Source organism: Rhipicephalus microplus, chromosome 8 (genome assembly GCF_043290135.1).
Source record: "Rhipicephalus microplus isolate Deutch F79 chromosome 8, USDA_Rmic, whole genome shotgun sequence".
In the NCBI taxonomy this organism is placed as follows: Eukaryota; Metazoa; Arthropoda; class Arachnida; order Ixodida; family Ixodidae; genus Rhipicephalus; species Rhipicephalus microplus.
This window is the reverse complement of record NC_134707.1, coordinates 24818561-24843214: the sequence shown is the minus strand read 5'-3', so window position 1 is coordinate 24843214 and position 24654 is coordinate 24818561. Positions and strand designations below refer to the sequence as shown.

Here is a 24654-nt window from a genome sequence, read left to right as displayed (position 1 = left end):
AGCACGCTCATCAAAATAACCAAGGTCATGCCTTCCATGTATACATGATCATTGCGACGGCCTGACCACCGTCAACATGCGCGCATTAGCTTACGCCATTCGAAAATGAACGAACAAGAAGCCCCGTTGAACGCAACACACTGTTTACCGTTATTCGCTGCACGCAACTAAAAGTTGCCGGACAACAACGGCCATCGAAGACGAGGACCATCTTTGCGAGCCACCGATGCGCGGTCGAAGTGTGGAGCAACGCCGTATTAAAAGGAGTTACGCGCACCGTGCTTTTAAATGAGAATGAGGGGGTTGAAGGTGCGGCTAAGGTAAAGTGGGAACGCAGTCTTTCTCCATTTTCCTCGGCCTCCGTGCCCTCTCTCGCAACTCTCCGTCGGGTGGCGAGCGCAGACGAACAGGTCAACGCGAAAGGCCGAGCATCGGAGAAGCCGGCAACCTTCAATCGCGATAAGGTCTACGAGCCGGTCAGCAGGCCGGCCGGCCGCTCGCGCGCCAATCTAGACACCCTCCCTCGACCGAGAGTCCTTTCTTATTCACCGATTCCACCCAGCCCTCCCCGAGCCGAGTCACGTGACACGTCCGCACGCGCGATGCAAAAGCGTGATGATCTGCGACTCGTTATTAGGGTGATGTTAGTACGGGGTACCCAAAGCCACAGGTCGGCCACTTTAAGGGCCCACTCCCTCAAACTCACAATTTTTTTTCAGCCTTGCAACTCGCTCACGTTCACACTCACTGCCACTCACCCCTATGAGGCCTCACTGACGTTCACACTCCCGTATACTCACACCCATTACTAGTCACAATCATAGTCGCTCACTCACGTTCACACTCACGCCTACTCAAAATCGTAGGCACTCACTCATGTTGGCGCACTAACGCACGAGTACTCACCCACGTTCATACTCACGGCTACTCACACTCCTAGGCACTCACTCACTCACGTTCATACTCACGCCTACTCACACTCGTACGCACTCGCTCACGTTCACACTCAAGTCCACTCACACTTACAAGTATCCACGTTCCTACGCATGCCTACCCACACTGGTAGGCACTCACTCACGTTCATACTCACGCCTACTCACCGTTGTAGGCACTCACTCACGTTCCTACTCATGCCTACTCACAATCGTAGGCACTCACTCATGTTGGTGCACTAACACACGAGTACTCACCGACGTTCATACTCACGGCTACTCACACTCCTAGGCACTCACTCACTCACGTTCATACTCACGCCTACTCACACTCGTACGCACTCGCTCACGTTCACACTCAAGTCCACTCATGCTTACATTCGTAGGCACTCACTCGTTCCTACTCATGCTTACACTCGTAGGCACTCACTCATGTTGACACTCACGCCTAATCACACTCATAGGCACTCACTCCTACTCACACTCGTAGGAGCTCACTCACGTTCATACTCACGTCCACTCACACTCACGACTACTCATTGACGTTCATACTCACTTTACTCACACTCATCAGTACTGAGCCATACTCACACTCACCCACGTCCAAATGAATGTGAGTAAGTGTACTCACGAGTGAGTGTGCTGAGATACGCCCAAAGCTATCCAAAGAGTGGCCTAAGCATTTGTCACCACTGCGCATGCATTATACGCTACCCTTTGAGGTACCCAGATTGAGTGACGGATGCAGCGGAGGTACACACCGACACTATCTTTGCGTATCCAATAATAATACTACCCATTATCTTATGTTGATGAAGACTGAAGGTGTGAACACATTAAGCAGGCTTAGAATAGCGCACCGCCATTTCCGTAAAATAACGTGGGTATCCAAGAGGCTAGCGTGCAACACATGCGCACTGGCGCAGAAAGGTAACGCGAAGCGTTGCGCGATTTTTTTTTTCTCTAAAGCAGCCTAAACATATTCAAGAATGCGAACACTAACACTCTTGCGTTCTGTGTAGTTGACCGTAAAGCTTCCTACAATATTTACTAAAGGGAGATGCGGCGCTGCAGTCTTTCGGCTATCATAGGAATCACGGATATTACATAGATTTGCCTATATTCATCGTGTGTGCGCCTTCGGACGCACTTTTGCTTTATAGTTTATTGAAAATCGGCTTTCGCTGTGAACGACACCACGGTTTGCTGTGAACCCCGGGAGCTGATACGAATTGGTGAGCCTAAACTGGCCTTGAAAGTGAATAAGTGCAACTCAATTTTTGCTGAAATTCTAGTGACAAAATGACTGCAGGCCACACGCAGCCGAAAGGACCTTAGGCAGAATCCACGGGCTACCGTCCATCATGCCCATGATAAATGACGCACCTTGCATGGCAGCTTCTTTGAACACCAGCACCCAATTCCCTCCCAGTTCCAGTATACTCTTACGTAACTCTTCGGAACAGACAAGGCGATCGAACGCTTAGTGTTCCCATTGATTTCGTAAAGTTTAGCGTTTTCTGAAAGCTTGTCTTGCCTTTTCCGGCGTCCCCTGAACGCTAGTCTTCTCGCATAGCAGCGTTCCCGGGAGCGGTCGGCAACGTGTTTGGATGGTTCATTTCTTACTGTTAGACACTCCCATAACTGAGTATGCATCATAACGCTGGAATCACGTGCAGTCATGCTGACGAAGAACCGATAGAGCCAAATTTAAAAAGCTTGTCACTACGGGTGAAGTTCACAATATGCTTGTTTTTGTATCACTCACTATCAAAGGCCAGCGGCGCCCTCTAATGATATATCTATAATCAGGAATAGATGGCTTTGCATTTGCCATTGCGAACAACACTTTAGACTTAAAAGTGATTTTGTGTATATCAAGAAGGTTAAAAAAAATTCCTTGGTGAATATACATGCCTTTGATGCACTAAAAGACCATGCGAGCATAGAAGCACCAAGAAATCTTATTTCACAGTTTGTGTACGGCCAGTAGCGTGTTGCGCTGTCTTACTCTTACAGCACATTGCAACGAATTAGCATACGGCCAAGAACGAAGCAGAAAACGACGTTGGGGAGGGGGGGGGGGTGGAAACTACGAATGTACAAGCAGAAGGCTTCATCCCAAAGCTTTCGACCAAAGAACCTGTCCGGTGTTCCATTGCCAATTCGTGTAACCTCTCCTCAGTATTTCATCAAAGAATCGCAAGGCTTAATTAGCCAATCGAGAATGTTGGCTCGTTACAGACAACACGGTCGGCCAAGATGCTAAGAGCTTCGTTAGTATTTCGTTTGCCCTAGAAGGCCTCAGAAAAATAGTTTGCCCATTATGTTGAAACTAGCAATGAATGTTCACTACCGCAATACTATCTTGTCTCGGTTCAAAAAAAAAAAAAAAAAGAAAATACTTGTCGGTGATGTTTCTAGCGTGCAAGGTAACGTCGTTTCACAAGACGAACGTTTAAGAAAAACCCGTCCGCTTATAATAAGCGAAAGGGAAGCTGTTTCGCAACGGATCGAGTACACTCTTTAGAGCAATGATTGTACGGAAGCGTGTCAACGCTGGCGCTGAACATTCGCGGAAAGCAAGCGGACCGCAATGTTCAGATCGCAAAGGGGCTAACCGATCGGTTGGACGTTCTTCCAGAACTTCTTTACGAATGACTGTGTCATACAGTCATCAGCAAGCTTAGCACAAACACTCCGGAGGATGACTGGGACTACTTTGACTGCGATGCCCGCCACGAAGCACAGGGTGCTGTTGCCGAGATAATAACCTCAGTATTCTCAAGTCTGCATGCATGGGTTACATCTGGACAGCAGAACACAAAGCTATACGCGGCGCTATAGCTTCAATCAAACTCTTTCAGGACACACTGCAGAGCGTTCGTGCTAAACTTGCTGACGACTCTACATCGCCACTGGCTGTACCCTACTAAGTACAGCCAGTTACGCAAAAAAGATGTTCACTTCGACAGCAAGGCTGGTGACGCCATCTTGCGGCAGAGCGTTCCAGCCAAGCCGCGTGAAAGCTCTGAAACGTCACGTGCTACCATCGACACGATAGGAAACAGCAGCGATATAGGTATAATGAACTTTTCATGTTTCAGACTGCATGCATACATCGACTGCTAACAAACGCACAGACAATGTGTCAGTTCAGAAATAGAAGCACGCACAGCACTTTTAGAAACACGCTGAAGTGAAAAACGAATTCTCGAAAAAAAGTTCCACCACGAGAGCGACTCATACGCGCTTGAAAAAAAAAAAAAAAAACTCTGCATGTGCGGAAGCGATTCTTTGTTCCTGGTTTTGCTAGTGCGTCACTGCGCGTGCTGCACCGCAGCGCCACGCAAGACGACGCCGACGCGGAATGGTAAACAAACGGGACAAGCGTTTCCTGCGTCTCTCCGTCAGTGTCAGTTTTGTTTCGCGGCGCGCGCGCGCATGCACAAACACAAACATTGCAGCCACCCCGTGAAAGTCGCCTAAATATTGTGGCGACTTTCACAGCCCAAGAACATAGAAAAATCGGACATACAGTAGATCAAGAAAAAAAAAAAGCTACACTTTCTAATATCCTCCCAGAAATTGGCCATAATGAACCTATGCCGACTAGCCCAAGCTTCTAGTTTGAAATATTCGAAACAGCGCCACTGATGCCCCGTTCGTTAGTCTAGGTTTTTTTTTGTACAACATTTTTTAAGTATATATTCATGCTGTGCAACTCTTTTTTACGCATTTCTGCGCTATATCGTTGCTCTTTATTTGATACTTCATGTTAATATGGTATAACGATGTGGCCGCTCACGTTTATATAGTTAGTTTTTTTACGTACTCAAGTTTCTTCGACAAGTGTCAACAACGTTCAGCGCAGACCACGCCGAAATGCTCCAGGAGCTTTGCGAGTTTTGAAATATTTCAAATAAGATTACGCGCAGGACAATAAAATTTCCTTTTCCCCTTACAGTAAGGCACTGGCACACTCGGTTATTGGTATTACGCGGTGAAAACCTGAAATTTTCGGCAGCACCATACTAAGTTAACGAAAAGAAACAAGTCATCCTCCGATATGCTGCTGGATTCACCTGCAGCCCCCCCCCCCCCCGGCCCTCCCCCTACTTTTCTTTATTTTTTTTCTTTCTTTCGCACTCTTCAGTTTTCAGGAAGGTAGTGTGTTTCTTTTTCATATTTTCGTAGGAGCGCGCGGTGTATCGTCGAAGTCTGTCTTAAATTACGTCTACGTATGTATGCATTATATTGACGCGACTTCGTAATATTTAGCATATGAGTGTCTGTAGTGTGTGTATACTGGTTCATTATCCTTTACCATGCTCTGCCACACTTGTCCCACCTTCTTTCGTCGGCTACAACGTCGTACTACACAACAACTACGCCCACAATTGTTACTATTTCACCTAAAAAGAATGTCCACAAGCATCCACTTCTTCATAGCTGCAACATTCGATTACTGTTCATTTGTCAAACACTTCGCGCGTTTATGGGTTACTTTACCGCACAGACCCACGTTCGTGTAGCCGAGTTTTGCACGAATAAACCACAACCCCCTCACAAATTTCAGCAACGATTTCAGCATCACTGCTGAGAGAACCGCAATATTTGCAGAAAGGGCAACGAACTTTTAACTAGACCGAAGCGTATAGTAATCACATCAGCAGCGGAAACGCACCAATGGTTACAACGGAAACCCCCTAACACGGCTATCACGCACAAGCAGGGCAGGTGGGCCGCAGTTCTGCGCGTATAGAGCTCGCAATCGGTGCTTAGGGTGTAATCAAGCGGAGCCATATCTTCACCGTAAAATTTAGGTAGCTCACAGTTTGAAGAACGCTCGAGCCCAGCATGTGGAAGCCCGCACGCGGGAGGCGCGCGTTAAAAGACGCGGGCACCAGCAAAACAGCGCGTGCCGACGCACGTGCTCGGCAATGCCTATAACACCAAGGACATGCAAAGCGAACAGGGGGGTTTTCCCAGACACACGCCTCTGTATATGTGCAAGCAGCCAGCGTCTCTCCGGTTTCCTCCTCCGCCGCTTCTTGGCCGTAACAGCGTACCTCGACGTCCCAAGGTTAGCGGTATACGACGACGACGGAGAGAGGTTAGTTTTCGGGCGAACGGTCAACGCTATAGATGTGCACGACTCCGGACGTTCGACGCTATAAACGCCGATAGACGAGGACAGGAGGGCGAAGGGTTGGCGTCCGATTTCCTCGCCTTGTCCACGCAACTATCTCTCTCTCTTTGCTTCGGCGCAGTTTGATTCCGCGTCGCCACGGACATTCGCACACGCTCATTGCTCCCTATATATGTGTGTATGTATCTGACAGCAACGACGAACTTCTTCGACTCTGCCGCAGCCTTGAATAGGACGCAGGCTGTTGGGGACGCACGAAGCCTTGGGCCAACTACGTTGATCGTTCAACGTCTAGCGCAAGCGCTTACTTTGACGGACGTCGCGCCGCATAGGATGGGGTCCTCAATGGGCGTCGCAGTCGGAGCCGTTGGGATAAGAACGGTTCTCGCTGAACTTGGCAGACGTTCAGCGCGTACGCAACGTAAAAGAAGTAAGTGTAGAGCGGAAAGCGTCAACTATTAGTCTAGATGGTGGTGGTGGTGAAAACATTTCATAACCATTAAATGGTTACAGAGAGGTGATTGGGTTGGGGCCTTATTGGCCTCCTACCCTCACAGCACTAGTTGTCTAAAAGCTCACTCGGCGGCGTTAAGATGCCCACGTGACATTCACGTGGTCGCCAGAACGTCGCTGCGCCACGACGGCCAGGGACGGCAATACGCGAGAAACGCTGCGAAGCGATATTACCAAGATTGCAATGCAACCGACGTATACAGATTGTATGGACGTTTGAAGCGAAGAAATCAATCGAGAGAGAAAGCGTTGACTAAGTGTGACGGGTCCACGTGAGTATACCACGCGGTTTCAATTGTGACCAAGCGTCATCGAAAACAAGCGCTTTGGACGATCTCGTGAACGCAGGCAGACGCCATCTTAACGCTAGCATCAAATAACGGCGATTAAACGGTAGGTGTTAAAATAAAAAAATAATTAAAAAGAAAAAGGATAGCGATGAAGCAGCTATAACGGCGTTAACAGGCCCGATATTTTCACATGATCATTCGGCAGCATCCTGGTGTCGTATTCTGTGAGACAAAGATTACGTCTGCATGTATTCACAGTAATATATTCACGGTGTATAGCGCCGAAAGCGACCGATGCAGTGTACGTAAATAGTAACTACTGTATTTATACCATTGTGCCATTACATTATCTTAAGAAACATGACTCTGTGAGCTAGTTGACCATGATGAAAACAACTGAGAATGCTGGAAAAAGCAAGTAAATACATTTGCAGAAATATATACGTAATAACAGGCTCAGGAATAAGCTTGAACTTTTTGTTAAGAGCAGGAGGCTGGGTCAAATACTAAAGATTTCTTTACCACTAAACCAGCAGCAAGCAAAATCAATTAATAGTGACTCTAGAACCCCTATGGGAACGTGACAACGTTACATTTGCAGGGAGATGAGAATGCGTGTTTCGAACCGTCACGCTACTTAGCGGCAGGTGAGAAGGCATGGACGGACAATGAAGTAATTTGTCATCGCTGCGGGCTCGACACTTCTCGAGAAAAAAAAATTCTGCAGAAATATTGCGCAAAAATTAGGAGAGAAACATCGAGAAACTAGTCGTAAACGTGGTGAACCAGGCTTGTACGATGGCCAAGAAGCAGGAGTGGGATAAACATCAGCAAGTGTCCTTCAGCGACAAAGTGCGGGCAATAACTCGTTCCGTCTTGTCGTCGAAGTAGACTTATTGTGTTAGCTCCATCCGGTCTGTAGTTTTATTGCCCACGTTAAATTCAGACACTTTATTATATATTTATTTGCCTAAATAAAGGTTATAATTTGACCACTTGGTGGCGCGGGGGTAGAGAGAACTCACCTAGCACAAGCCGATATATATATATATATATATATATATATATATATATATATATATATATATATATATATATAGGCTGGTCCACCAGCCGAAACGTCGGTCAGAGTATACCGTGCAAAAAAACCAACGTGCGTCGTACTCTACTTTTCCTTATATATATATATATATATATATATATATATATATATATATATATATATATATATATATATATATATATATATATATATATATATATATATATATATATATAAGGGAAAGAAGTGTATACCCAAGGGCTCGTTTTTCCGTGTTTTAACACAATATTAATGAGATCTAACAGACAGTAATGCCAAGGAATGTACAGGGGAAGTTATTAGAACCAATGGAATGTAAATAAGAAGAAAGAAATGTGGATGAAAAAATAACCATCCGTGAGCAGGAATCGAACCTACGACCTTCCAATAACGCGTTCGATGCTATATATATATATATATATATATATATATATATATATATATATATATATATATATATATATATATATATATATATATATATATATATATATACATATTGCTGCGCTGTGTTGGTGGCAGAAGAGGAGAGCGAAAAAGTAGACGACTGTTCCCAATACAATATATATTGTATTCAGTTATTGCGTATGTGTTACTGCAAGTTGGGGCCATGATAGTGCATTGCAGTACATCGCTGTGTGCATCACGTCTTGTATTCGCACGTTCGCCAGCTATCAGCATAACAGTTTCTGATTCCCAACCACGTCATCACGGTGTGAGGTTAGCATCATAGACGAGAATTTTACTAGCGCGTCTGTAATCAAGTGTCGGCTCAATGATACTTCAAACTTTGTCACGTTGGTGTACGGCATGGCTCACGCTAGCTTGCATGCCCCAGTTGGTAGCAAAAAGAAGCGGTAAGGAAGGGGTTAAACTCACTTGCGCATCACCTGCACAGCGAGAACAAACCGCACAATGTGCCCCGGGTGCGGACGCATCAGTTGTTGGCTAAAGCGTGGAAACAATGGATGGTCGACTCACCTGCAAAAAGACAGAAATAAAAGTGAGGCATAAAAATCGGTGTCGGTACAAAAAGGGTACTCTCAACATGAAAGGCAACGAAACACAATCGACCACCTGGAGAGCTGCCCAAAACGGGAAGGCTTTGAGCGCAAGCCTCCGAAGCCGGGGCCTTTGTTCATTATGAAAATTTCCAAGAAGACCCTCGCTTTGTCACGCAATTTCTTGCAATGCACGCCACAATGTTGCCTCCATCTAGAGCACAATGAATAGGATTTGTGCGAGTTGACGGATCATCGCTTAAGCGGAATACATAGCGTAGAAAAAGGCACTGCATAAAGGCGATCACGGACTCGTGTTTTTTTCAAACGAGGCTCAACCCGATGCCTTCCTCGCTTGTATTCGTTTCTGAGCTATGCGTTTCGCTCGTTCGTCAACAGGCCACAGGGCGCGGGTTCGAATCCCGGCTGTGGCGGCTGCATTTCCGATGTAGGCGGAAATGTTGTAGGCCCGTGTGCTCAGATTTGGGTGCACGTTAAAAAACCCCAGGTGGTCTAAATTTCCGGAGTCCTCCACTACGGCGTCTCTCATAATCATATAGTGGTTTTGGGACGTTAAACCCCACATATCAGTCAATCAACAGGCCGAGTGAGCGACGCATCGGGTGATTAGTGCACGCATTCTGATTGGACGCGCACTCTGTTCGTACAGTGTGTATAGGCCGCTGTTTTCGTAGATATTACCAATTCCGGAGGATGTCTTATGGAGGTCCTGCGGAAGACCACTTGTAGACCTATATCTCTTGCAAGCTGGCCGAAGAGATTCAGCAAACGCGTCCCACGTGAAATGGACGATAACTTCGACAGCGAGTCTAATAGGCATTGTATACAATGCACCCTGCTGTTTCCGCGTATAATAAAATGTGAACCTGTGCATTTCACACTTATACACAGCGACTCACAAGAGCTTGGCGATGCCAGATATGTAGTAAATAATCAACAAGGTCCTTCTCTCGCAAGACGTGTGCTTGAAGTTTCATCAGGATGTTTGTATACAGACTTTCTCTTTGTGCATATGTCGCACAGACGAAGCGCCAATTATGTGTATTAGACATTTCGCCGACATTTCGCCGACATTTCGCCGACATTTCGCCCACGGTGTTTTTACAAGTGCGCCACGAGTCGGTGGACGGAGAAAGGTGGCGGCTGGAAGCTGTTACGCGTGTTCGAATTTTATTCTATTTCCGAGTGTACAACAGGAGCAACTGTTGCCACTTACGAAAGAGTAAGCTGTACGTCTTTTGCGAGAAAAAAGAAAGAAAAAACTTCACGATATATGCTGCACACATAATAAATTAATAAAAATGCTTAGCGTCCTAAAGAATAGAGTCTTAAGTGAAGAAGCGCGTTGGGCAACTCGCAAGAGTAAATTTAAAACGGCCGCAAACGTGACCATTTAGTCAGGTCCGAAGAAAAAAATTTGCGAACTCGTGATGTCAAGCGAGTGGACGTTTCGACAAGCAGACTAGTCTTCGAGGCTGAGACGTCTTTCTATAGCTTCACCTCGTGAAGCCCTCGTCTGTCTTTGCCTTGTTGAATCAGGTTTACACAAAGAGAAATGGCAAGACATATTTTTTAAGGTCTTGCTTGGACCGGTCAGCAGGGACTACTCGAGCAACCCGTCTTAAAGTCTATTAAGGCAAAAGTCCTTAATGTATCATACTCGCAGTGACCATCCGTCCATCCGTGCCCTGGAACGGTGCAAGCTGCGGCCTCTCCACCCTACACACTTTCAGAAATCACGTGTGTAAAAAACACCAACCAAGATAAGGAGACAGCATGGGCAGTTGAACGGCCTCAAGCCTTCGCCGAACACACTTTGAAATTTACCCAGTGCTTATCAAAGTTTTGGAAATATTCCGAAATATATAGAGGCCTATTGACCTCACATTTAGTCTAAAAGAAGTTGAACCGCAAAAAAAAGGTCTGTTGTCCACAGACGACATATAAAGAGCACCAACACAGATGTTCATCCCAGAAGAATGGCAATACGCTTAGCATGACCGATGAGATGCGAGAGCGTCTCTTGGAGCAGCCTAAACCGACTAGCCTTCTTCCTGATTTCAAAAATCTTACAAAACGTGAATAGCGTGCTAGAGCAATTGCGGAAGATAAAAACGCACACGTACATACATACAAGCATACAGACACACATACGTACACATATTACATACATACATACATACATACATACATACATACATACATACATACATACATACATACATACATACATACATACATACATACATACATACATACATACATACATACTCGTGTATCTAGGCGAGAGAGAGAACAGTGAAAGCGTGCAGACCATGACGGATGAGCCTTTCGGCCAAAAGCTGCGCTTCGCAACATTTAATACGAAATGCTGTCGGAGCGCTTCGACTGCGTCACTTTTCACAGTTGAACGCTGCTCGCTTGAACGTTCGTGCACATAATTAAATAGTACAAAAAAAGAAAATGAAGAAAAAAGACCGAAGAACGCAGGTAACGTCAAAAGGCGTCGTTCGCTTTTGTTCACGTTTGGCACGTGTGCACGCAACTGTATACATTCTTTTTTTAGCTTCGAACAACGTTTTATTTTTGGGTTTGCGGCCTCTTTGTTGTTTTTCATTCGGGCGCCTTTTTTTTCCCCCTTTCGTCCAAGGTCAACACGTGCGGCGCAGAACAATTCGACTTGTAAACATAGGTGGTCGTACGAAAAAGGGGTGGAGTTGGGGGACACTGCAGACTCCCCCAGACACATCCAAAAGGGGTGAGAGGAGTGCACCATGGGTGCCCCACACCTTTTTGGCAGCAGAACCTGTGTGCCTCGTCATTGCTTAAAGCGTACAGGGTTTAAGGCCACGAATATCTTTTTGTAGAATAACGGTGACTGCCGACCCCTAGTGTCACATTCCAAAAAAACTGTTACCCACCGCTATGCACTGAAAACAGGGAACCGAGGACCGGCCATTGTGAGAAACACAAGCGCGTATGACGTTGCGCATAAGAGACACATACACAAGAAGAAGTCGCGAGGTAGCACGCAGGGCACGACGGGTGTCACAGAGGGTGCCCATTGTGCACAACGTTACACCTACTCATAACAGACCAGCACGCCCAAGTATACGAACCTCGGCGAGGAAGACGTCACCACTCAATCATCACTGTTGCATACATCACGAAGTTTGTTTTTATCGAACTGGACTAATAGGCGGAGAGAAGGAGACGGCGCTGCTGTGGAGATTTGACCCCCATAGATAAGGGTGGGGTCGTAACTTCATCACAGCCTCCCCTCCTCTTCTTACAAGGCTATAGAGCGAACTAGCTCAGGCTGACCTCTCTGCCTTCTAATAAAATTCTCGCACTACCACACTCCCCTCTTAGACTACTAATCACGAAATCTCTCTCTCTCTCTCTCACACACACACACACACACACACACACATACACACACACACACACACACACACACACACACACACACACACACACACACACACACACACACAAACATAAACTATTCGAAATTTCGTATAAAAGCTAACGAAAGTGCTGCACAACCAACTCGTCAATGGCAAAGGTCTGCGGGTTCACAGGGATAATAGTTATACGACGTACAAGGATAGCATATGATTCATTCGATTTGGGCAGACTATTGCTCGAACAATACATCACGCATACACGTGAAAAATGTATCGAAAATGACCACAAACCAACCTAATTTATAGGCTTTCAAAGCAACGTCGAGCGGCGCCACTGCTCTTGTCGTAAGTGGGAATATCCCCGGCGCTGCCTCCGCCGCCATAGAGTTTCCTAAAGTTAACCAGAGGAGACTATGGGGCTGCGATTGTTCAGCGACCATGGGAATGATGGGTAATACACACACTTGCCTAGTCTTCGTACTTGCGGGCGATGAATCGTACTTGCGGCTAGGTTTATTGCTGTGTTTCGGTATTGTTTTGAAAGAAAGAGTCAACCCTTTTCAACTTAGTGACCCGATTTGGAAAGGCAAGTCTAAAAGAAAAGGGTGGTGAAGCGCAACCGCAGAACATTTGCCAATTTTTGTTTCGTGAAAAAACAGCTTTAAGACACCCGATTACACACGGAGCCAAAAGCCGGCCAGAAGTACGAAGATTAGACAAATGTGTGTGCTACCCATCATTCTCGTGCTCGCTGAAGCGCCGTGCGCTGCAGTTCCCATAGACACTAGCACCAGAGTTCTCTCTATTGTATATTAGCGCAGAGGCGGTGTCGTACCAAATGAAGTGTAAACTGAGGGGCGACTATTGCTAGTTGAAAACTTCTCTCTCTCTCTATGTTCAACACAACACTGCCACGCTCGCTTTAGCGCACGCGCAAAGCTCTTGCATTGCACCTGTGGTGCGTCACAGCGTCAACTAGTGCTGATTTGCAGTGCTCTGGGCCGAATGAGGAACGCGCCTGCGCCCATGTCCTTGCCGCCGCTTGTGCAAAATCAGGCGAAAAAGCCACCTTTGCCGGCAGTGTAGTACATCCCCACTAACGCATAGCTCGGCCACGCTAGCATCGCGCCATCTATAAGCTTTAATTTCCCATAAGCCTCTGTAAAGGTTCTGAACGTGCCTCTATGGTGACACGACACACGACTATATGATAATGGAGCTCACTACATTCGTATTGTAGGATAGCCATATCAAATGTATGCACTGCGCCAATGCTGCGTTCTTTGAGTGCGACCAAAAAAACTGCGGTAGTGTGTTGCTGCCACTTGAAAAACAGAATAAAACGTTAAGGGGTTCGTGGTTCCTTTCGTATATCTTTCATGTGTCTGCAAGTAATATTTTGAGCATATAGGAATTTCAAAACGAATTGATCATTCATGCTAGCCCTGAATACTCTGCTAAAAAAGGCACTCATGTGACTTTTCAATAGGCGATTGCACTGTCCTCCATCACCACGTGACTCTACACGAATCGTCGCTTTGTTATACGATCTCCTCTTGCGTATGTTGCTGCGATGTTTCATTCAAAAATTTAAGTGACGCATATCACTTCGTGACTCACGCGGAAATCAGCTTTCTCCCTCTGCTACGAAAGTATACAGTGTGTAAAATATTTACGATAATGTAGCCCACGAAAGGAATACGCGCATCCAATTGTCCGAAATAAATAAAAAAAGAACAAATAAAAGCCTAAAAAGGTCACGAGTGCAGGATTCGCACTACGCGTTTCTTGTGGCATCGCCACAATGACTACTCCAGAGGAAAGTTTGCTGCGCATGAGTCATATAACAGACGCCGAGAAAAAGAAATGCGGAACGTCCCGGCAGACGTCGCAGCTTTCTGTCACAGATGAACAACTAAGCCTATCGTCTCTGAATATCTCGATGCTTAGAAATGACAAATAACAACAAAAAGCACCTTCACTCACGAATAGACACCCGCTGATGTGAAGAGTGGGTGACTCGTATGGCTCGTTTATATTTCAAAAGTTCAAAGCTATGTCAATTTTAAGGACAAGTTTGGGGAGAGTGAACGAGAAAAAGTTAGTCTGTCACCCGCAGAACTAAGTCGTGGAGGCCACAGTTAACGATAGAGCGAATGCACCAAGAAAACAAAGATGTATACGACTCTCGCACCGGACAGAGGATGAACGAAGGCTACGTTGCCGTTACTGCACCGAATAGCAAAAAAGCAGCCAAAACTAGACATTCGAGATACTATAGCCAACACAAGCGAGTGCTGCTAGTATGCATGTAAATGCCGTAATAACACTGTCCAGCCAAAACAACAAGGTTCTTCATGCTATCGCAAATCCCTCGATAGTGAAAGCCATCTTCGAGTCGTCCTTCTCAGTGTATCTGCATGATATTATCACCGCACCAGTCTTTTAAAGCGGTCAGCATGACTTTGCACTGATTCCATGATCAGCTAGGTGAATTTTGATGATGCGACGATGCCGTCGGATAATGACTTCATGTGACGTCGCAGTGATGTCATGGAGTCCACGCAGAACTTAGCAATCTGTGACATCGAGATGACGTCGTTTTGTGACGTCATCACGTGGCAGAGGCAATTTTCGATCACTCGCGTACCTCGCGCACGTAAAGCACAACTGAGCCCGACTCTGCCGACCTTGGAATTGAAGAAAGGTGGCGGAAAAAACAAACTTCTTAGTTAGCTACATTATGCGTGCGCCATAATAACTCGAAGCGAAAACGAATGCGTTAGTACGAGCTGTAGGCTTTACTAAAGCGTAACCTTTAGCTCAGCGTTCCGTTTCCGCTTAAACGCCTGCAGCCCAAGATTCTTTCGTTCCGAATTCGCCTCATTTAGAAATGTTGAAAAAATCTTGCGACTACGTTCCTTGAAACTCTCAACATTGAAAAAAAAAGTCGAGATTGCGGTATTGTTTGACTGTTGGGCTGAATGACAAAAAAAAAAAAAACGGTTTCGCAAGTATTATCCACATTTCGTCCGTTAGGGTGGTTATTAATAGGTTCAGAGCCAGGATTGGCTAAAATTTATGCAAGGAGCAATTGAAACGTTACAACATTTCTTTCGCTGTATCAGCAAGTGCGCTGTGCTAAATGAATCTCGAAAATAAGGAAAGTTAAAACCAGACAAGCATTCGTTAGGTATTACTCGGTATACAAAAGGAAACAAATTGCTTTTTTTCTCCCCCAGGTGGTCGAAATTTCCGGAGCCCTCCACTACGGCGTCTCTCATAATCGTATAGTGGTTTTGGGACGTTAAACCCTACAAATCAATCAATCATTGCTTTTTTCTATAAAATGAAAATGTGTAAGAGTGAAGAGCTACCATAGGACTGGGACGTAAAAGTTGAAAAAAAAAATGTATGAAGAGCGCAAGAATAATCGTTCCGAGAAAGACTGACGTTTAGGTTGACGCTTCGTAGCGTAACCACAACACCACATCAGTGGACGGAAACGGCAATGCCTTCGAACTGAGGTATAGAGAAATGGGAACAGTACTATAGCAAAGCATTTACACCGCACACGCTGGGACAGAGCGCCGCACTTCGCTCCGTATAACAATGTGTAGTGTATACGTTCAGAAAGCAAACGCAAGAATGACAAGCCTCTCGACATAGCTCCGGTATCGTCGCTCGTCAGAGAGAGACGAGACTTTGTTGCACACTCGGATAAAAGTCGCGGGTAATATGTCTGAAAAAGGAAGCGCCGAGAGACGTGTGGCATTGTGCGCGTGCCTTGGTGGACATTCCGTTGGAGAGGGATGACAAACGCCAAACGCACCTGCATATATATATATATATATATATATATATATATATATATATATATATATATATATATATATATATATATATATATAAGGGAGAGAAGTGTATATTTAAGGGCTCGTATTTCCGTGGTTTAACACAAAATTAATGAGATATAACAGACAGTAATGCCAAGGAATGTACAGCGGAAGTTATTAGAACCAATGGAATGTAAATAAGAAGAAAGAAAAGTGGGTGAAAAAATTACCAGCTGTGAGCAGGAATCGAACCTACGACCTTCGAATAACGCGTTCGATGCTCGATATATATATATATATATATATATATATATATATATATATATATATATATATATATATATATATATATATATATATATATATATATATATATAGTTTCGGTGTGAAATGCAATCAAAAATGACGGAGAGATGGATAGCGCTTGTTCGTCTCTCGTGTCTTTATCGCGCCATAAGCTGCGTTAAGAATGAGAGCCGACTCGCCCAACAAGGCAAGGCACTCTGCTGAAAGAGGACGACGAAGCTACAAAACAAATTTTACTAACGTTCCGACCGGAGGGGCCGGCCCGCTTTGGTCATTTTACTCTGACGAAGGCTGGAGCTCCGTCCGAAACGTTATATATATATATATATATATATATATATATATATATATATATATATATATATATATATATATATATATATATATATATATATATATATATATATATATAGTACAAAGACGGAGGCGACATCCGGCCGAAACGTTCGTAGAAAATTCGTGTTTCGTACGTTTGCCATCCTATTTTCCGACTGCATTTCCCACCGGAACAATTTAACCTCTTTGTAGCATATTTATACGGAGGTGTAGATGAAAAAAAAGAGATCCCGTTGGCCGTGACTTGTGTTTAAAAAAAAAAAGACGCTTCTCGGAACCTGCGAAACCAAGGCGATATCGTCGAGCTATACGAAGACACGAAAGCACTGGCTGCGCACGCTTCGTTAATCGGGTTAGTCGGTGAGGACGCTATCTTCCAGGTACGCGAATCGAGGCGAACAGGTTATGCCCATCACATCAGGGTCGCCCTCTGGGTTGAGGAAAGGGAAAGTAAGTAAGGGAGCAGAGACACGCGAAGAACCACGTGCCGATGGAAACACAAAGAACTCTCGCTTTTTTTTCCCGCCACATATAAGTGTGTCCCCGGGTGCGCGAACGGCAGGCAATCCAGTCGGCGAAGCTGCTTCTCGATCGCGCCTGCCCTGGAGCTAAACGAAGACCCCGAGAGTTCCATTAGTGCGCTTACGATGCGCCCGGCCGGGCGAGTGAAAGCACCGACCGGCCGGGCCAGTTGCGCCTCGTAATGACGCCCTTAAAGACCACCGGTATGTGTGTTACCTCGCCCGTACACTCATGTACGTGTTAGTGTGCGCGCGTGTGCCTGTAGGTATGCAACCGCGCGAGGTAGGTGGTTTGCACTGGCATGTTTGACAGTGGCGAGAAAGGTATTTCGTGAAAAAGGGGAGGGGGCACAACAGAGAATCAATCGAAGTGTCATTTTACCGACTGTTCAATGACCCTCTTGGAAACTTACAAGAAAAACAAACAAACAAAAAAACAAAAGCGACTTCCACGCATACGTAAAGAGGCAGCGTATGACTTGAAACGTCTTGATGAGACCAACTGAAACCCCCTGACGTTAAGCGATATGTTGAAGATAACATGCTATGAAATAAGCGGCGCATTTCTACATAACGCGAAGTTATAGACTGGGAGATGATATAGGCTCCAACCTAAAGTTTTTAGGAGACCCGACGTTTCGGAACCGATTTGGTTCCTTCTTGAGGGGTGACTACGCAGTCTACGTAGTCTACGCAGCCTATGCAGTCACCCCTGAAGAAGGAACCAAGTCGGTTCCGAAACGTCGGGTCTCCTAAAAACTTGTGGTTGGAGCCTATATCATCCCCCAGTTTCATATCCAACCAGACAGACTTCTGTCAAATGTTTACATTCAAAGTTATAGACCTGGCCCCGCCGCAGTGGTCTTGTGGCTAAGGTACTCGGCTGCTGACCCGCAGGTCGCGGGTTCGAATCCCGGCTGCGGCGGCTGCATTTCCGATGGAGGCGGAAATGTTGTAGGCCCGTGTGCTCAGATTTGGATGCACGTTAAAGAACCCCAGGTGGTCGAAATTTCCGGAGCCCTCCACTACGGCGTCTCTCATAATCATATGGTGGTTTTGGGACGTTAAACCCGACATATCAATCAAAGTTATAGACCTGTCACTGACGCAATGTAACCCTTTCTTCGCTATATAGACGTCTTCCAAACTATGCAGCAGTTTCTTTATGGACTTTTTTGCCGAGGATCAACCTTTTTTGCAAAGCACGGCAAATAACTTCCCCTCATGCACAACGCAACATACGAAGCATACCTGGTCAAGCATACTTAAGCAATCTATAAGCCCCAACTCCCGCCAGAAGAGTCCTTTAGGCAGGTATAGCTCCTAGTGGCAATGGCGATGGAAGAGCTTGTCGCGTGCGCGTACATCTCTGAGTACAGGATGCGCTTGTAAATACGCCCGTACGCATGTGTTTGTGCGTATACTTACGTGTGCGTGTACTGCAAAGTCACCTTACAACACACCCGCATCTGCGCGCGTAATGACGGCGAAGGCGCGTTCGCGTGGGGCCGTGAGGTGAGCGCCTCTCGAGTACGATTGAGACTGCGCGCCAGTCGAACGTCTGCGCTTGCATGTTTGTGCGCGCGTGTTTGTTTTCTAGCGCGAAACGTAAGCTCGTTCGTGCGTGCGTGTCACTGCTCCCTCGACTCCCAGCGCGCGCGACCTCCAGCAACGCGCAAAGCACAAATTGCGGGGCGCCTTGCGTAGTAGCGGGCTGCTGCAGAACGTAGCCATTGCGGAGTCGTTAGGTCACTGTTATCCGTGCATTTTTGTTTTTTTCGAGGGGGAGGGGCGTAAGTGCCCTCACTTTCACGACGTCCCAATGCCCGCTCGCCTTAATAGTGTTTATGCGCTTCCGAAAGGGCTTGCCTGCCTCTCTAACGGTGGCTGGTTGCGACCGTATCGTAGAGTGATGAGTGAAGAGGCGCAGAGTGAAGCGAGAAGTGAAAAGGGAAGAACGCCGCTATGCGCCAAGAGTGACGAGTGAAGATACGAAGTGGATACGTCGTGCGTGCGAACATCAATGACAGAAGGAGAAAAAAAAAAAGGAAGAGAGTCGGCGTCTCGCATGAGCTATTCTCGCGACCATAATCTGTGACGTAAAACGATACCACACGCAGCTATTCCCATGCGAAGTACCATGAAATGCTCGTTTCATGCTCTGAGAAACACACGACGTAACGTTTCAGACTAACTCGAAGTTATGAGTAGATCTTTTCAAGTACCGATCGAGTCGCAGTACGTCAAGTCATCTAGGTGAGATAGCCGAAAGGCTCCTATCCAGTTTTGGCTTGTACGGAAAGCAATGGCGTAATTTTCCATGTGTACACGTACATCTATGCAGTTTTGCATAGCCGTAATGTAGACCTATACAGAAATATACGTGCATATGCTGGGACACACAGTTGGGAAGGAAAGAAAGATGAACATCGTGGAAAGAAACACGATATGAGATCGTTTAGTGCACTATAGTTTTAAGTACGCAATGAACTTCAAAATAGTCTTGATGAAACCATAACAGGTTAGTCGTAAAATCATTCAATCATGAAACCACGCCAATAGGCTTATTCCTAGACACATTACATAGCGTCCACAGAAGAAGTCATGCAGAGGGCAACCGCAAGGGCACGGCTTGCGCTGAGTTCGGCGCAGAAGACCAGCCGTATCCGAGCCCACTGGTCAGCGCTGACACGACATGCCCTCGGCCGAGGAAAGCGCGCGATGCCCTGGATACGAGCAAAGAAAAAAAAAGAGTGCTACGCGGTAAGAGCACGCCTGAGGGGAGAATGAATTGAGACAACGTTCAGCACAAGGTCAATGCAAAGACAGTCGCCAGAGGAGACCGAGATACTCTCTTCGTGGATAACAATAGGCATGGTATACGTCTCGCTATGTTGACGCAGCCGTTATACGGCTTCGGGAGTTCTGTCTGAAAGCTGCCCTATACTCGATCTCAGCGATTTCTCGCACGCGAGCTCGATTACTGCGAGAGGAGCTAGATTTTAACAGTTCATATCGGCATCCGATGACAACAACAATGACAATGATATTCACATCGATACAGCCCTATGAGGTAATTTAGCAGAATGCGTATAGGCGATCTAGTTGGTGCGATTCCACGGTGCTCCATAGCGAAAAATGGCAACCCCGCTTGTTCTTTAGCAGGCTAGAGCGAACTAGCTCAGGCCGACCTCTCTGCCTTATAACAAATTCTCACTTATTCTCACCGTTTGTTTCATGGATCTGAATGAAGTTGGCAAGAAAAGGCGGACGGCAGGACAAAACGTTTGGAGCACCTTGTCCTGTCTCGGCTGTCCTGCGCTGTCATTTAGCGCTAATGAATCACTACGTAAACGCTATAAGGGCTATATGGAAGCACTACAAGGGTCACAAAAACAGCAGTGAGCCCAAATCGTGTCCACATTTCCTATCTTCTCCTTACTTCCGCTGTTCGCTGTTCCTGCGTCTCGCTCTCTCCTTCCACTCTCTCTACCTCTGTACCTTTTAATCCTATCCTTTTAACCCTTCCTTAGCCTCACCCCTCGTGAGCTACTGGTGAGGTGTCTTCCCCCTGAGAGACAGTTACGGGTCTCACTTTTCTCTTCATTTAAAATTACTCCCTCCCCTTCCCCCCGCCAATATAATGAAGAAGCCAAGTTGGCGGGAGGGAAATAGAGGACATGTTGTGTTGGGGTGTTTGCGCGATTACGTGCGCGTGTTTGTTATCTTTAGCGCACCTAGCAAGCATAATAAGAACCCTAATATTTAGACATTTATTGAAAAAAAACAAAGATTCTGTTTACAGAAATTGTATTCATCAAGAAAAGGCAAAGCAGGGAGGGCGTTCGAGCATACCGCCGAACATGCATACTGAAGCCCGTATGGAAAGCTGTGGGTATACTGTGATGCAAGGTTTTGTATCCAGATGAGATCAGTGGCAAGGCGTGCCTTACAGCCCGGCTTTGCCAGTTGTAAGGAAGGAAGATTCCGGCACTCTTAGAGACCGTTACTATAGTAAAGTTCTACTTACTAATCCAAAACCATGCGTAAAATGGGACCGATAGCGCCACCGAACTGACAGCAACCAACGATAATCACACACACACACACACACACACAAAAGAAGCACGATTTTCGAAACTACGCCTTCGGTCTGCTGTTTAAGGCCAGTGAACGGGGGCTATTCAACCGGCACGGGGCGTCTTCGTTTGAAGCGCGTCCGATAAGGCCAGCGTTCTTGCCTATATCGGCGGCGAACTCTTGAAAGTCGAGGAGGCACGTGCGTCGGCCTCCGTCCTGAACAAGCGCAAGCGTGCGCATACGCTTACGCACGCACGCCCAAAACCGCCACTCTGTCCGGTCGAATGGCGCGCAAACAACCGACCCGAAGCTGAGCACAGCAGCGAGCACAGCAGCGAGGAGTCAACAACGCACGCCGCTCGCATTGGAGCACAAGTTGCGCCTCTGGGAAACGTTAGCTCTCACTCGAAAACGTTCTCGTCACGAGAACTACTACTCAGACGCCACCTTTTTATTTCTATTTTTTTTTGCGCACCTAAGTCAATTAGGGCCAGCCCGTCGCCGTAGCCCAGCCCATCGACTTTCCCTTACGATGACGATAGTTATAGCGCTAGAACAAAACGACGGCACAGAGACAAGAAGGACACGAAAGACACGAGCGCTGTGTCGTCGTTTTGTGTCGTCGTTTTGTTCTAGCGCTATAACTATCGTCATGCCATACCAACTAGCCCAAGCTGCCACATTTCCCTTACGCCCTGCTGATATCGATGCCTCGCGTTTGATCCCTGGTGAAGCTTATACGCCGAAATGTGGATTGCGGTAAACCATCCAACGCTTCGGCATGTGAGGTGTTCAGCGTTTGTATCCCAGTGTCTGCGAATTTCAGCGAGTTGTGATTACGGTATAGCCGACGCCTTCCCTTACCACCGATTGCAAATGGTGGCCTCCTCCTGTTGCTCCAAGCGATGCCGACATTTCAAATTGATTTTAGGGCAAGGAGTTAGAAAGCTTAATCAATTAATCACAATGCGCTAATATGTTCTGTCTACATATCTGAACGCTGGAATAGAAGGGATTAAGAAACTCTACCCGGACTGTGGCGAGGTTAGCTGTCTGGATAACATGCTCTGGTGGTGCCCCTCGTAACACCGAAAAAAAAAAAAAAACGTGGTGCTGCGACCTAGGGAGCTGGGACTTCCGGAAGCTTTTTCTCTTCATTTTCCTCATCACGTGGTTGTTCGACTCCACGAAACGCTAGTACTGCAACAACACATATTTTTTAGTCCATACAATTTCAGGAGCCAAAAGGTTTTCTGTGTGTGTGTGTGTGTGTGTGTGTGTGTGTGTGTGTGTGTGAGAGAGAGAGAGAGAGAGAGAGAGAGAGAGAGAGAGAGAGAGGAAGGGCGAATGACCGGGCGAGGTGGTTGAAATGCATACTTATCCAAAAAGACTAAAGTCAGCAAACACCAGAGGTCCACCGTACAAGACAAATAAGATCACAGGACAGAACCACAAGTCCCATGCTTCCAACTTTTGCGCGGATTCTTAACGTCGAGAGGCTTCCCTAGCTGTATCACAAGGCTGCTTTCCTATTTCGAGCCGGAAATGGTTCCTACCACAGAAATCCCCATCCTTCTAAAACGCCTAGGCTTCAGGATATCAAGAAGACTTCACCAGGTACGAGAAAGGCCGCATTCTCATCGCAACACCACGAAGGCACGTTTTCCACTGAAGACGAGAAAGCAAGTACGCGTGTCAGAGAACTGCTATCGCTGTAACGGTCATGCTACAAGATATCGAAAGGGATTTCACCAGGGAAAGGGGGTTGGTCTCGCCCGTAAGACCATAAGGACTGTTTCCCATTCAAGTCGAAAAAGAAAGTTCGTATCAGAGTACCTTTATCGTAGAATGATCCGGCTATATCTGCCGGTCACCCTGGAACGTCGCGACGTTCCTCTTTCCAGGTTTCCTCCTCTCATACCCTACAGATACGAGCGACTAGCGTAAGACCGGCACGGCTCGCACGCCTCTATGGAGTCAGTGAAACCCCCCGAAGGCCTCAAGAAAGGTCTTCTTCCACACTGACACGGTGGCCTCGGGGTTTTCTGTCTCTTCCTACTGAAGAAGAGTGGGATCTGGAGTGCTCGGTCTTGAAATCCGAGATTCCGGCCACCGCGTGGGGCTATCGGCAAGGCGAAGCGTAACGCTCTTCGATAAGCCAAAGCTTGATAAAGAAAAAAAGAGAAGCGGTCGCCTTGGAACCGGACACTGCCCTTCTTGGCCGTCGGATGGCCGGTCCGGCTGGTAAGTTCTCGCGACAGCGGTGGCTAGATTATATTCGCCCGCTTTTGGGGCGAGATCTGTGACCCAGCTATTTCATCGCTCCAGGATAACTCGAGACCTAGGGACCAGTAGGCATTTTCTGGTCGTGAGTTTGGAAATGAAACCGTGATCGCATTTCGAAGGCAGCAGAAGAAAAGAAAGAGAAAAATAATGTTCGTATAATTGTGATTTACGTGTTTGCTTCAATATTGACAATGACAACAACGAACCAAAAGACCTGTTCAATAAGAAAGGCACGTGTCAAAAAGTAGATGTCTAAGGGTTCCAGTCTGCAGTTTGATCGTGCTTAATTTCGAGAAGAAAGCCCGCGTAAACTAGAGGAAGTTTTGAAAACTTATTACCAACTTATATTTCGTAAATACAGCATATAAAAACCACGAAGCTTTCCGTCTGCACCCGGAAGGTTGTTGTAAAGCACTCAATGGAGAAAAAATACCAGAAACTATTGAGCTTCTATATATTGCAACAGAATCAAAAGTTGGGCTAGTTGGATATGCATGGTATAGCTGTCAGTTCAAGCGCACAAATAAACAGAAAGGAAGAGAGGACAAGCGCTTTCTCACAACTAAACTGTTTATTACAAAGGGCAGACTATATATACATTATTCGTGCGCTTGAACTGACAGTTATATCATTCTATATATTGTTTGAAGAACACAGAATTGTCACACCGCAGCAAAATCGCACGCACGCACACACACACACACACGCACACACACACACACACACACACACACAAAGAGAGAGAGAGAGAACGTACAGAGAGAGGAGGTACTTTCGCATTCTGGAACCACGCACACGTGTGAGTGTGTGTATGTGCGCATTTGTAAAGCGTGAAGTACACATTTCATCGCGGAACAGCTGCTTCGACGTCGATTCCTGTAATACATCC

The 24654-nt window shown here is 46.4% G+C and overlaps 1 protein-coding gene and 1 pseudogene across 1 annotated transcript in view; one reads left to right on the top strand and one right to left on the bottom strand.

Moving 5' to 3' along the window:
• Positions 1 to 24654, bottom strand: part of LOC119164283 (uncharacterized) — a 252433-nt gene that overhangs the window by 150319 nt on the left and 77460 nt on the right. The window lies entirely within an intron of this gene.
• LOC142769409 (U4 spliceosomal RNA) lies at positions 13210 to 13292 on the top strand (annotated as a pseudogene).